General features: G+C 34.0%; 1 long non-coding RNA gene across 1 annotated transcript in view; it reads right to left on the reverse strand.

Annotated features, from left to right (window-relative positions):
* Positions 1-11,430, reverse strand: part of LOC108361411 (uncharacterized) — a 19,202-nt gene extending 7,772 nt beyond the window's left edge. The window contains exons 1-2 of the long non-coding RNA XR_001847292.1: positions 11,351-11,430; positions 6,383-6,389 (exon numbers count right to left, since the gene is read on the reverse strand). This is a non-coding gene — a long non-coding RNA (uncharacterized LOC108361411). The remainder of the gene's footprint in view (positions 1-6,382; positions 6,390-11,350) is intronic.
* Between the last annotated feature and the right edge of the window lie 3,695 nt (positions 11,431-15,125).

A 15,125-nucleotide genomic window follows, 5' to 3' on the forward strand; every position in this document is an offset into this window, starting at 1 on the left:
GGTTGCGATAGAAAACAGCCGGAGAAATTTCGGTTTAGCCGGAAGCCGATTTGTTAGCCGTTTTGTAAAAAAAATTAGCCGTTTCTAGCCGATTTTGCTATTTACCTTGCTTATTCTTAAAATTCAAATATATGTTTCCATATTTGACTAAGCGATCCAAAAGCTGTTGGAAATGGCTACTAGCCTTATCGGGAATAAAATTTTCACGACAGGCAGGGTTATATAAAATTAAGCCGATTTCGCTTATTTTTTATTTTAAACGAATATATTTTTTCTAAAGAAGGCCGTAGCGGGGATTTTTTTTCATAAAATGTTTATTATGAATGAGTTTTATTCGCAAACTTAGAAAATAACAAATTGTTTCACTGTTTGCTTAACACGCGTTAACATGCTCCCAAATTCCCACTCAAGTAGAGAAACTTGCAAATTTTTGCACGAACGCTAGTGTCCACGGTTGCATTTCAAACATAAAATTCTTTCAGAGGGGCAAAAAAAAGATCCTCTACATGTATATTTCTTGTTAGTCTGACTTTCTTCAACATCCGTTCCAATTTCTTTGTCGTAGTAACTGTCGGGTTTCCTATATCGACTTCGGTTGAGATTGCATTCCGATAACGTTTCAAATCATTGAAAGTATTTACTTAAATTTTCCATTTTAAAATCGCTCAAGTTTTTAAATTTTTAAATTTTATGAACCTGTTTATTCAAATTATCGTCGACAAAAAATTCAACCATATGCCACAATCATACGTTTTTCCTAATTACAAATTCTTGCTGGTAAAATTTTTTCCAGCTTGAATTTGCCACTTATCTCCAAGAACTAGTCTTTCTACTTATGATTTATTAAAAATAAATCATGTGAAATTTAGTTGAAACAGTTTAGCCGTTTTTAGCCGGTTTTTTTGCCAATTTAGCCGGTAAACCCAAAAAGTTCTGGCAACACTGGTAAATACACCTCTGCGCTTAACTAAATTTCCGACGCCATTTCAACAGTGCCGCGGTTGCTTCCGTCGAGTGTGTGAAAATTCTAAAATTCTCGATCAAAGTAGTGAAAAGTGTATAATTTTCTTTAAATTTGAGAAAACTAATTGCTTTAATAAGCAAACTAGATAAATATTCGTGCGAGCAGTGTTTTTTGTTAGTTTTCGTGGCGATATAGCAGTCTCGATGCGGTGCGCGAGTGGCTTGGGCCGGCCCAAGCAAAAGCGTTGATTTTTTTTCTAGATTTATGTGTAATTGGTAACTATCTTGGTCTGTCTAAGTAGGCACAAGTTATAAGGTGAGTGAATTCAAAAAAGTTAAAGAATTATATGTATGTATACATTTAAATCGTTTTATGATATCTGTATAGCCTTTGTAGCTGTCTTTTTACAACGCTTTTTTATTTATGCGTGTTAGAAGCTTTGCATCAGTAGAGTTTGTTATTGGTCCCCCTTTATTTCATCCTAATTGATATCCCCCTTATAAATCATCACTTAACACAAAAGTTAATTTAGTTTCGTGGCATGAATTTAGGAGCGAGTCGGAAATGCTTACAGCCAACAGTGTTTGTTAAATTAGTAAAATATTACACACAAACTGTGATCAGTTTGAGAGCTTTTATATACGTAGAGTGGTGGCAGAGAACTTAGATTGATAGAGAAGGTGTAAATTGAAAGTCGAAACTATTCGTGGCCGAAAAATTAACATCGTTGAAAAACTTACCCCACGGAATGTAGAAACGCTTCTCACAGCGGGAAATTCTGTTGAATTTAATGTTGATTAACATAATAAAATGTTGAGCAACATAAAATCTGATCTTCGTGTTGCGAGCAGTGTTGCCGATTGGTGACTAGATTTAGCTACCACATACTTTTTTTGGCCACATAAATTTAAAATTGCCACTAACTCTTTTTTAGGTCTTTGGAAAATATATTCATCCTTGACATGAAAAATTGACATATCGTCGTTTAAAGTACAAAACCGCGTATCAACAAAATGCAAAACCGCGTATGTGAACTTGTAGAAATTATTTTCTAGAGCTTAAAAACACTCATATTTCAAAATGGTTCTTTTTTTTATAAAGCAATCGCATTTCTGGCTAGAATATTTCAGGACGAGTGGATAAGGATTGGGCCAAGAGCTTGTGTGAGCAAATCCTATTTTTGGTAGCAAATTTCAATTACCCGGTTTTGCAGAATGACGGTATGCTTAATTTGATCTAATTTTTTCATTTACGTAAGAGATGAATTTTTAATCTAAGAAAGACACTATGTGTGTATATATGTATTTTTGTTTCTTACGTTTTTACACAAACTATAAAAGGGTTAGGGCCTTATCTATTAGCGATTTAACTATACTTTAAAACAGCCCTAATATTTATGCTTAATTTGTTAAAGGGCCCATAGATGATTCCAGCATGCTGGCGAAATCAAGTGTTGGTGCGAGCCGATTGACCGGGTATGTTCTTGCGGTGTGATTGTACAAGCTGCGAGTGCGACATCAAAAACGATTTGAAAATTTTATGATTGTACCAGCGTGCTGATGTTATGAGTGGTGAAATTAGCTAATTTTTTAAGTAAAAAGTATTTTACCGGAAATTTCTTGCACTATATACTATATGAGTCAAAGGCGTGTTTGTGAAAAAATTATGAAATTTCGGCTCTAATCATTTCGCTCTTTTCTGGGCCTTATTTGTAAAGAAATAAATATTGTACCAGGATGCTGGTATGTTATATACCTCGACCACGGTTGCCATTTTCAATTTATTTTTCGGTCCAAAAAATGGACCAAATGGTAAAAAATTTACCAATTTTTATTACATCGGGAAATTGAGTGGAGTTTACTCCTCTTTATCAAGAAAATATGCCAATTAAATTTTTATAACGATTTTTTTTTATATTGCATCCAAAGTGCATTACAATTATATATTATTAACATTATACTATTTAAAGTTTTAAATTATAATTTGCTTCTTAATTTCGTTTTTATCTAAATCAAAAAATTTGCGCTCAGCTGCTGCGGAACTGCGAGCCAGACTAAAAATGTTATGAACTAAATCACACAATTCTCCAAATTTACCCAATGCATTTTTAATCAAACTTACTTGAAACCAAAAACGTTCTTTATTGGTACAGTTTTTGAAGTTGCCGCTCACTCAGCCTCAATTTGCGAAATTGAAATTCAATCATGCAGGAAATTGGTCGAGTAGCGGCAAAATTGATACATATGTACATCAGTATCAGAAAGAACTTTATGTGGTGTAATAATTTCAAGATACTTAATATCTTTTAGATTGAAATCGAATATTATTTCAATGAGCTAAATGCTATTATAAAAAAGTTTTGGTACCTTTCCATATTTTTGCCAGCAACTTTAATATTGGTCACCGAGAAATTGAAATTAGCAAGAAACCGCGATATTTTTTGAAGCGTGCTTTGACAGATGATTAGCCATGCCAAATTTGATTTTCAGTGGCAAGGCGAGTTCACACTTTCAGCATGTGTTGCCAATCGGCCCTATGCTGAATATCGTCATCGTCATTGTCGACGATTGTCAGCGCATCAGTGACATGGCTCACGATGGCCGTATCGTCACTTTTACTGACGATGACGACATTCAACATAGTGCGAAATATTCATCTATTAAATAGAAAAAATTGAAAACGCGAAACTATTGCATGAAATGTAAGGGTGATAAAATAACCTAACCAAAGGCTTGTGAAATGGACCATATTAAAAAGAATTGGACCAATGGACCAAACGAAATAAAATGGACCAAATTTGGTCCATTTAGATCAAAACGGCAACCGTGGCCTCGACCCTGATGGTACAATCTCTTGATAGTGCCAGCAAGCTGGGGTCGTGTATGTGCCATTTTTTATACATATGTATGTATGTATGTAAGTTAAAAAATTTAGCTACCATTTTTAGCCACAAGGCTCTTTTTAGCCCTTTTTAAAAGGAATTTGGCTACCACTAAAAATGATTCGCGACAACACTGGTTTACCAATGGTAAAAAAGTTTTGGTTATTTGGTTATTTATTTATGAAAAGTACCGAAAATTTCTTGTTCGTAGCAATCGATAGTATAAACAATTTTTTTTTTACACATTCGTTGGTAAGGTGCAATATTTAAAATTTTTAAATTTTTTTTTGGTATTCTGTTTTAATTTTCGTCCATATATATATATTTTTTTTTGCTTAAAATTTCATTAAGCTCGCGCTGGTGCGCCTCATTATTTCCGTTTCAAAATGAAACAACAGTGCAACATTTTAATTTGTATAAATTTTTCCTATATTTTAATTTTTATTTCAAATGATGCGCTTTGCCAGCTTTTCAGTGTTTTTTCTATGCTTCCTGTGCTATGCCACAACCCGCACAATACCGTACAATAAATATGTTGGCTAATTACAATTTAATGAAATTTCGCAGGCAACTACTAGCTAACAACTTACAATGACAGTTACGACCGACAGCATACGCTGTGTGTTGCGAAGGTACTGCAAATCGCAGTTTTGTGAAACTTAACAAAAAACACAGCAAATAAAAAATAGCTAAGAAAGCGAGCGAACAATGGGAAGGATAACTACATAGTTAATTAGGTGGTAGCACAGAAGGGGAGCGAGCGGTTACAGCAGGCATTAGCAAAACAACAGTACGCAATTATGAATTAGTTGTACTCGTATTAAAACATTGTTTGCTCGGTTTGTTGTGCTGTGCTGTTGTTATCGTTGCTATTGTATTTGCATTAGGTAGGTTAGGGTTGGCGTCGAGCGCTACAAAGCGGTTAGCTGTAAATGAAATAATAAACATCACACAATACCTTCGGCCCAGCGGCTATGATACTACAGTAAGAGCAGCAAGAGCAACCCAAAGTGAACACAAACAAAAATTAAACATCGCAGCAGTGTGAGAAAGGAAAATGAGCAAGCGAGTTGCCTACAGAAAGGTGTACTTAAGTTGCGGATTGTCTTGTTTGAATAGCGAATGTTGTTGTAGCAGATGTTACAGCTCAGTATAGAACGAGAAGTTAGTTGTTAATGGCTGATGCTTTAAACATAATGAGAACATACATACATACATACATTTGTTCAAATTATAATCAGCAAACTTGTATGCACTGCCTTTTTCCTTGCGCAATTTCTCTTCCGGTTGTAGTACGAAAGTTTTCCTAACAAATTTAAGATTTCGTTGCGCTTTAAAATTAAATGTTTTTTCAGTAGACATGCATTATAAAAAAGTCTCAAATATTTTCTTTTAATTCTTTATAATAACTATTGAATTTAAGTTTTTTGTGTCATAGAGTCATTATTAAGGTGTTCAGTTATTTGCCTTTTTCAAAACCGGTTTTCGGGTTCTTTGAAAAATTTAATTTAAAAAGACCTGGTTCCCGATTTTCAAATTAAGAAAAAAACCAGATAAACCGGTTTTGTTTTACACAGTTTCCATACAGTGAAAATTCTTATGCTGGTATGAAGTCCTGAACAAAAATTACAATAAATCCATTAACACCAAAGATAGCTTATATTTAGAAAAGAGCAAAGCAAAATAAGTTTTAAGTTTTTTTTAGATCAAAGGTAAACAAAAAAAAAAATATGAGAAAATTCACGTTACGTCTTATTTTAACGTTCTTAATGCTTTATTGGATTTTTTCCAGGGCTTTGGGGTAAAGGTTTTTTTCATGTGTTGGTCTTGGCTGATTTTTCCGACAGGGTGGCAAAATAATTTATTTGGGACCGAATTTCCGTCATCCTTTGTCAAGCTTGGTTTGCAGAGAAACCGTCCCCTCTCGCCAAGAGATTAAAAAAAAGCGCCTATAGATACCAAAAAAAAACCCCAATGGTAATCGGTTTAGAAAAACCGATTCAATCACCCTAGTCATTATACATATAGTCGATTCCACAGAAAAGTAAACCCGTCCGATTTTTTTATTTCTTTCAAATATTGCACATATTGGTGATTATTGGTATTCAATATATTTGTCAGCTGCATCTGACACTAGATAATTCTTACCATGTTCAAGCATATTTTGTTAAATATTTTGCTCCTTTTTTCGAAAGATTTATCACGATGAGAGTGACTTCTTCTGAAATCCAGTTTTAATTGCAAAACTATACTGAACTCCGACTCCTGCGTCTCCGTTCGAGCACTCTTGGCAACGTGAGCAAACCATGTGCGATTTTAAAAATCTCCTTCAAAAATATGTTTTACTTTTTTTCAGAAACTAGTATGCAATGCTGTTTTTTAAAAGGCTTTAAATTCATATTTGTACTGTCCCTGAGATAAGCAATCCATTGCCATGGTCGCAAAAAAAGAATAACGTATTAAATTTTATTTTCCAAAAAAAAGAAAATAAAGAAAAAAGTTCAAAAATTTTACTTTTGAATGTCGGTTTTGAGGACAAGGAAACTTCTCATTCAATCAGACCTTTAAATTGACTTCCAAAAGAAACATTTTGTAATTATTTTTTTTTGTGTTCTAACTTAAAATAGCTTTAAATGAGCTGAATTAGTGTCGAATATTTGACATGTAGCAATTTTTGTATGATTTCGCTCATAACATCTTTTTTTACACAGGGATACAAATTTTATTATTTCTTATTAAACTTTAGATATTTACATTCAGATATTAAATGGATTAACTTGATGATTAAAATATTGAAAAGGAAGAACGACTTTATTATGTCTTTGATATTGAGGGGCAAATTGACCCAACATGTGATATGGTGCCTGAACGTAGAATTGCCCGTTGTATCTGAAATCAAGATAAAAATTGGGGATTGTAAGTTAAAAAACCAACGTTGAGCTTGAGATGACGATGAAATTGAGCCCTGAAGTCATTTTGCCACTCGGCACTGGTAAGCTTGAGTTCTTTACGAATTAAAAAAAAATTAAATTAAAAGAAAAATGTGTAGGGGATGGCAACGTTTAGAAAGAATATCTCATATATAAATATAAGTGACTTTCATTGAATAAAATTTTTGCGTCCACTCGATACACTTTCCTATTAAATTGTGCTGTACAATGAAGTTCAAGCTAAACGTGGCAGAAGAGAACAAGCCATCGAAACTTTCGCTCATTATCGGCAACGTAAAGTGTTGACAGGTAAATCCCGTTAAATTCTGCATTTTAACTGTAGTATCAAAAGTTTTCCAAACATCATTTTTTACTATCTCACATTTCTTTGTCACTCTTGACTGGATCAAATATTTTTTCGACACTTTTCCGTGATTTATGTCACTTTAAGCTGCCAACAAGCGAGTTACAAGCTACGCTTAAGCAGCAACAGCAACTAAATACCGAAGAACTTTCCAAGAGCAACAATATAAAATTTTTGCAACTCGCATTAATATGTCTTTATTTTTGTAATACATATATTTTTTTTACTTCGTTTTTACTCTTTCCAATGTCGACAGTTTGTGCACTATTGCGTATACATACGAAACTTTAAGTGCACTCACAATGAAGATCCAGCCGTTCGTTGCGTTGCTTTGCATTGCATTGGCGAGAAGCACAGGAATAACAACAAAGTAATAGCACTTCCATACTCATTCATAGTTTGGTGAACATGAAAGCAAGCAGCAAAGCAAAATAATTGTATTTGCGTGAAAATGTTGAAAATTGAATTGTGGAAGGACTTCAAAATGCAACAGAGAGGAAAAGATAATTGTGGCAGGGAGAGCAGCCGTGAAAATTCAACACAGACGAAAGTGGTTCATATTATTTTTATATACATTTTTTGTCTTTTTTGTTTTCAGTTGAACGCGTTTCTTTACGATCGATTCATCGAAGATATATTAAAGGTAAGTACTCCCTAGCAAATTCAACTAAAAAAGAAAGATCTTAAAGTAGATACAATAAGGTTGCTTACATCTGCCTGCTCAAGAGGTTATCTAGTTATGTGGTTATAATTTTTATTCAGCAAAACAACCATAAAATACTCTATTGAATAACTTAACTTCATCTGACTTAACTTGACTTGACTTGACTTAACTGTCATCGAACACAATTGTATATCTTTTTAACAAACATAAACCATGCCATTTGACTCATTTCCCTATTTTTTTGTTTTAAGCCGTGAGTAGAGAAAAATCGGCTGACACTTAGCTTTACTTGACCGTGCAATTTTATTTTCACACTCCCTAGTGGCAGGGTTGCTACTGACAAACAAAATATTTTTTTTTTAGTTATTTGAATAAAAACTATAGTTTTTCTCTATTTTTTTGGTTACATCAATAAAAGCTAAAATTTTTTAATAAGTAACTTACATATTCACAATGTTTTTCAAGTAAAAAATTTTTTGTTTTTTTTTCGCATAAAAATGTTGTTTGCACTTTAACCAACCCCATAAAAATCAAGGACACAAGCTAGTTACAATATTTAGAAAAATTACAAAAAATTGTCGTCTAAGTTTCGAACTTTTTACTCAGAACTTTTTGTACGTATTTGGGTATGCAGTTTTATAGCTCAAGGAATTTAAGTATAAGCAACAAAATACAGCTAAAAATTCCCGTTACTTTTTTAGTTTTTTTTTTGCCGCCAGTCTTTTGTGTTTTTATTTCTTTTATATTTACATATATAATCAGTGTATCTATGTTATTAGATACCTGTCCATTTTTTTTTAATTTTATTCGTTTTTAAAAGAAAACACTTTACCGAAAATCTACCAAAATGGAAAAAATTAGCTTTTTATCAACCCAAATATTTTCTACCAATTTTGGTAATAATTTACAAAATTGGCAACCCTGTTTATAAGCTTTGCTTTCCTTTCTTTTCAATTTCATCTGCTAATTTCTGGATGGAAAATTACGCATTAACTATATACTCGACAATGGGTGTTTGCTCTCGCAAGGAGAGTTGGCCTCTTCTATGCATAGAGGCAATCTAATGTACAACACATACATAAGTACGTAATAAACATAAACTGCTTAGTAGCACCATTTGTGCTTCATTGTTGTTATCTCGCTGGAGTCAGACGTTGACCAGTTTGGTGATTTGTCTTGTTTTATAACTTTTTTGCTATATTATATGTTATTATTAATTCTTTTTTTTTTGTACAATTCTACATTCGTTGTTTCACACTTATTTTTGTAAGCTTCATTTTCTGTTCATTTTAGAGGAATTTGTTTTTGTTATGCTACTGTAACTTTGCGCTCTTTCGCCTAATTAAAATGGTAATTTGTTTAGAGGCAACGTTTCTTCATTTAACATAGTTCAGCCAAACTTTGCCCAGCAGGAAAAAAGTGAAGAGGAATTGTACGAAAGAGTTTTGAAATTTTTTATTGGCATGCTGTTGGAAACCTCGGTTGTTTTAAATGCGATTTGTATGTATGTACATATGATTATTGTAAATCATGCCCTGATTTTAGAAATACACCTAGTAATAAGTATTCAATAGATACTGAATGCTTATTTTAATTATTTAAAAGCAGATGATTTAAATGCTTTTCACACGCATCTAAATTTTGTACAATAAATATTTTATTCTGTGTAAAATAAGTCAATAGGTGCCTCCGCTTGGCTTATTCGAGACTTCTTACTGACTCCGTGGAAAATTTGAAAGATTTTAGACCCATTGATAAGCCGCTGGTTTAACGCCTCTATAGAGATTGTCGAAGCTTATGTGTCTTCATAAACGAGGTGAGACGTATGTATATGTAGGCCCATAATTCTTAGGATAAAATTGGTTGATGTTACCAGAGTTCAGTTAGAACCCAACCAAATATTTGGAAGATAATTTAAGGCAATTATAAAAAACTATATGTGTATTAAGAAGCTGAGGTGACAGTACGGCATTCTTTCCTTTTTGTAAAACCACACAGAATATCTGTACCCATTCTAGGACTTTAAAATTTTCGATGAGTCCTCGGAAGCATTGGTACAGTCGGGAAATTGAATAGGTAAAATACCCGCGAGAGCTTCTGCTCCATTTAGCACCAGTCTCTTCGCGAATCGATGAGAAGATCACCGGAGACTTATTTGATTAAAGTTCTTCAGTAATAGCCTCACAATTCTAGTCAAAGCTATGACAGTCTGGTCAATGCTTGGACTCTCCTGATTTCTGTTAAAGGCTTCATATTCCTGCCAACATACTTTATTTTGCTTTATTTTGCTTCAGGCCCACCACTTGGGCCTGGATATTCGTTTAGGCGCCGAGCAAATGAGTTTGGCTAAAGAAAAAGCAACTTGGAAGTCAATATTTGTGTCGGCGAAACAAAATTCATATTGCCGTAGATTCCTGAAGAGATTCTATTTAGAGTATTCGAAAGATTCATTTAAACCTAACGCAAGGTCGGAGAAAGTTGCTGGTTCCAGTTGAAGTAAATTAAAACAAAAACACGTTTCACGTCCGTCGTTTAAGAACTGGCCGACCTAGGTCGTGTGAGCATTTTAGTTCGCTCCAACTATCTACTACAGACACAACTTAAAAAATAAATTTGTCCTCAGACATCAAACCTCTAATTCTTCCAGACCTGAAACTTGCATGACCCAATGATCGGATCTAAACGAAATTAGTATGGGACCATTTCGGAGGTACCACCTTTCTTAAAAAAAAAGAATTATAGAAATCGGTTCACGTGGTCCAAAGTTATGCGATAACATTCAAAAAAATATTCCGACGAATTGATAACTTTCTCCTTTTTTGAAGTCAGTTAAAAATGGAAACCCCTTTATGTATGTTAGATTTAGTATCAAATTTGGTTGTGCGAAAAAATTTGGGACACATGAAAGGCCATTGTTAATTAGAATAGTCGTAAATAAGTACAATGCTGTTATCAACTACTCAGAGCCAATAAAAATTATTTTGAATGGAATAAATGTGAGTTTTCGAAAATGGGTTATCATACACCATTCACTCTATATTAATTTAATGAAGCATTTTTTCACTTAAAATATTATTCCCTAGCTACACTCTAAAAAGTGCATGTAAAAGTACTACTGAAAAATGCCTATTTCTCAAAAAGAATCTGTGTAAATATACGCCCAAGATGTTCAAGATTTGATTGAAATGAGATGTTTAAACTACAATCATAAATATACACATGAAATGTTTAAAATTGCAAACATTTTGAAAGCAGAAATACCTTTTCTACTAATAATAAACATTAACTGATCATATTTACACAATTTGAACCATTTTGTGTGTAATTTTGCTCTACGAGACAAATTTGGTATGTGAAAGTAAACAGACAGTGTTTGATTTTGCACACATTAGGAGAATAAACTGGTTGCTATTCTTTGTATGCGTAAATTTAAACAAAAATTTTTTAGCGCAAATTTTAAAGTTTTATGTGATATTGTGAACAATAAATGTTTAGAATTCAATAAACCAATTTTAAATTTGTTTTACGTCACACATAACTATTTAACAGTAAGCGAGCAGTGTTTAACTTAATTAACACGGTGTGTAAATTTGCATTCATTAAGAGATGAAACTGGTTATCTATCTAAATATGAGAAAATTTAAACAAACATTTTTTAGAGTGTAGCTAAAAGCTTACTCCCGTACCTACTACTTTCCGGTGTAATCCCAAGCACCAACTAAGCTGACTCAGTGATGGCCTCTCCTCTGTCACCTTTTTTACTTAACTTATTTATTGCGTTGATCAAAACGTCAGCAACCTGAGCTACATCTATGTATGTATATATGTAGAACTTCAACTCGCAACGCACTGGTCAACTCATCAACTCCGTTGCAGTGTTCAGGCTTCCAGTTCACCTCTGCGCACCTCAATAAACTAAGTAATCTTAGCACCTTTTGCTTTTTATGCGCTGACACTTGCCTGGCACGTTGATGGTTTCACACCATTTTCTTTATTAACATTGTTATGGTGCAATGGTGTTATTGTTGTTCTTCTTCTTCTTCTTGTTGCCGTTTCTGGTTGAGCTGCTATTTGCCATACATTATTATGCTGAGCAAATGCGATTACTTCGAAATGTTTGTCGTCAAGTAGTTGTGGTTGTTTTTATACATACATACATATATCTCCGCTGTCTGTTTTGCTGTGGGCAATGCGATTGTGGCTATATCAAGAATTAAAAGGATGAACATTAAACAACAAATGCGGCAACAACATTAGCAACAGCAAGCATTTGCGCATTCCAGTGTATTTTAGAAATTAAACCATTTATCTTTGGTTTTATTTGTTTTTAGTTCAGTCGTTTTTTTTTTCTTTTTCGTTTTTTATTTCAGTGTACTCCATGTGCATAATATTATTCTACTCTTTTGGCTGTCCTTTACTGCTGTTGGTCTTCTCTTTGCTGTGCCACAAGCTTTAATTTGTTTATCTCTTTTTCCAAGCATAAAAGTAATTCGAACTTATTTAGTCATTAAAAGGGATAACTAAGGATAAGATAATTACGTAAATTAGCAACACTCTGTACTGTTGACGCCGCTGACATTTTCTACAATATTTGTGAGTATCTATTTTAAAATTCATTTTACTTAGTCAACTGTGGAAGCATCTTTGTAGTTGGTTGGGGTTGAAGTCGAAGTGGCTGTTGCTCGAAATGTGTGGATGCCAATTAAATTTGCTCTGTAGGTTGCATTTCTCTTTTTGATCTGTGAAATATTTACTTATACGCATTAATGATGTGTATGTGGGTGTGCGTTGATTGTGTGTGTACAGTTAATTTTATTTGCGGACTGTTACTTTTCGCAATATTTAAGTTTTTACTATGAAGTTATTATTTTTAATTAAACTGTTGCTAGGGGATACTGCGACTTTATTATTGCTTTTCATGTCAAAGGATAGAAGGGATTCAGAATTTGTTAAATACTCGACCATTCTATGTGTCTCTTCCTTTTAGCATCGTTAGGCCCAAAAGACAAAAGGCCAGGGGTGTTAAAGCATAGGCAGAAGGCAGCGTTGATCCGGATCAGTAGCTAATCCAGAGTTATTTCGGGAATTAACTGCAGTCGACCCGGATTAAGTTCAGTCGCTACAATTACATACATACATAAAAAATATAAATAATAACACAATAACAAAATTGCAAGTTTTAAATGACACAAAGCACGCCGAAACACGTAAGCTTAATATTGGGTTTTAGATTATGGATCTGTATACTATTTTTCCAGATCCAGATATTTTCATTCCTATGAAAAAATCCTAACTTTAACATGGAAAAAAAAAACATGCAAATAACAAATCTTTTGTAATATTTTTTCTTTCTTCTCTTTTCTTTAAAAAAACAAGTAAGAAAGTCTAAGTTCGGGCGGAGCCGAACATTAAATACCCGGCGCAAGTATTAAATATATGTTTTCCATCTATCCGAAAGCTACCGCTACATGATAAGCCGGCGTGTATAAATTTTGAGTAAACTAGCGTCCTTAAATTTCAAAATATTGAAATTTCAAGCATTTCTGAAATTTACCGTTATATGAAAAGCGGCCGTAATTTTAGTCCGATTTCAACAATTTTCAATGGTTTACTTTTATGTGGCAAGCACAATAACCATACCGAGTTTGGTACAAATTGCTAGAACGGTTAGCGAGATACATATAAGTGATCATAAGTGGGCGGTGCCACGCCCATTTTCCAAACTTTTATCATAAACGTATTTCCTGGCAAAGAATTGCTGCAACCATCATTTTGAATAAATTAGCTTTAATATTTACTGATTTATCGAGGATTTCGTATATCTCCAAATTACCGTTATATGGGATGTGGGCGTGGTTATTGTCCGATTTTAAAAATTTGCGGCCATTTGGTATGCTGTACCAGGGCCAACAACAGTGCCAAGTTTGGAATAAATTGATGCAGCAAGATATACACATGTAACCATAAGTGTTAATATTCTTATTTTTCGTCTAAAATTTATTATAAATATCAATTTTGAGTGAATTATCTTCAGTAGTTACTAAAATATCGCAGTTTTTATATTTCTGAAAATTACCGTTATATGGGAGGTAGGCGTGGTTATTGTCCGATTTTGCCCATTTTCAATACCATCCGTCCTACGCCCGAAAGAAGTACACGTACCACGTATCTTAATTTTTACTCGAGTTATCGTGTACACAGACGGACGGACAGACGGACGGACGGACGGACGGACAGACAGACAGTCACCGCTTAATCGATTTCTCTTTTCATGCTGATCATGAATATATTCATTTTCTGGAAATGGAGCTTTACCGGAGGCGTAATATAGAAAAAAAGGTATGGGCAAATGATGGTCTCGCATACAGCGCATCAGCTGATGTAAAGCCTATTTTTTCTTCGGGCTCTCAGTACGGTGACAAAACTATGTCCAATAGCCGTGGGTCTTGTCCTGAAGGCCTCTCGGACCTTCTTGCGAAAAACTCCAGTCAATGTAGAGGCGAGTTGAATTCAGATACTTATTGCTCCTAGATTCTGCTATGTTAAGACGTTTTCAACAGGAATCCCAATTCGAAGCAAATGGGAAAGTCCTAAAAGCTAGACTCCCGTTTCTGCTTGTAATCAAAGAAATTGCCCAGTTCCTTAGTTGAGTAAATCTTTAAAATTTTAAAGACAAATTCCGAACATCGTTCATTTGAAAATGTGTGTGTGTATGTAAATGTGTGTAAATGATGCATTATAATTCTCGCTTTCACCACACTTTTTGCGTTTTCCTAGTTAGCTCACTTCGTTTATGAAAACTGTATTCCATGTTTTTAGATACATACTTGTAGGTACACAAATATAGAAAAGCACACATTTGAGAGAATAAGCACATCTTGCTTTCTCTTTTGGGCAAAAAAAACAGTCATTTTTACAGCTCTAGCTCGCCTACAGCCAAGCGATTTAAAAAGGCCACTTTATGTACACGTATTTGTTACGATGTACATATGTATGTATGTGTCACTAAGTTACAGTTGGTGTGCTAAACAGCCGCCGGACAATGATCTGCTGTGTCGAGTATCCTGCTGGAAATTAAACTGGTAAAGAAAGCGCGCCGAGTCAGCTTTTAACAAGGACGATACTGTTGCGAATTCAATGCTTGAAAGTTTTTTTTTTTTTTTATATGGATATATTCTGCGAAGTGTTAGCTGTCTTTGCAGAACTTTTGAATGCGTTCTGAACTGATTCCGTCTGGTACAGTTATGGAACAATATCTTTTTAGCGAAAAGTCTGTTATTACTGTCTGCTCTGTATCTATTTGGCACTAGTTCGCTTGCAGT

The sequence above is a fragment of the Rhagoletis zephyria genome, unplaced genomic scaffold (genome assembly GCF_001687245.7).
Source record: "Rhagoletis zephyria isolate East Lansing unplaced genomic scaffold, Rhagoletis_zephyria_1.1 Rzeph_scaffold_00759, whole genome shotgun sequence".
Lineage (NCBI taxonomy): Eukaryota > Metazoa > Arthropoda > Insecta > Diptera > Tephritidae > Rhagoletis > Rhagoletis zephyria.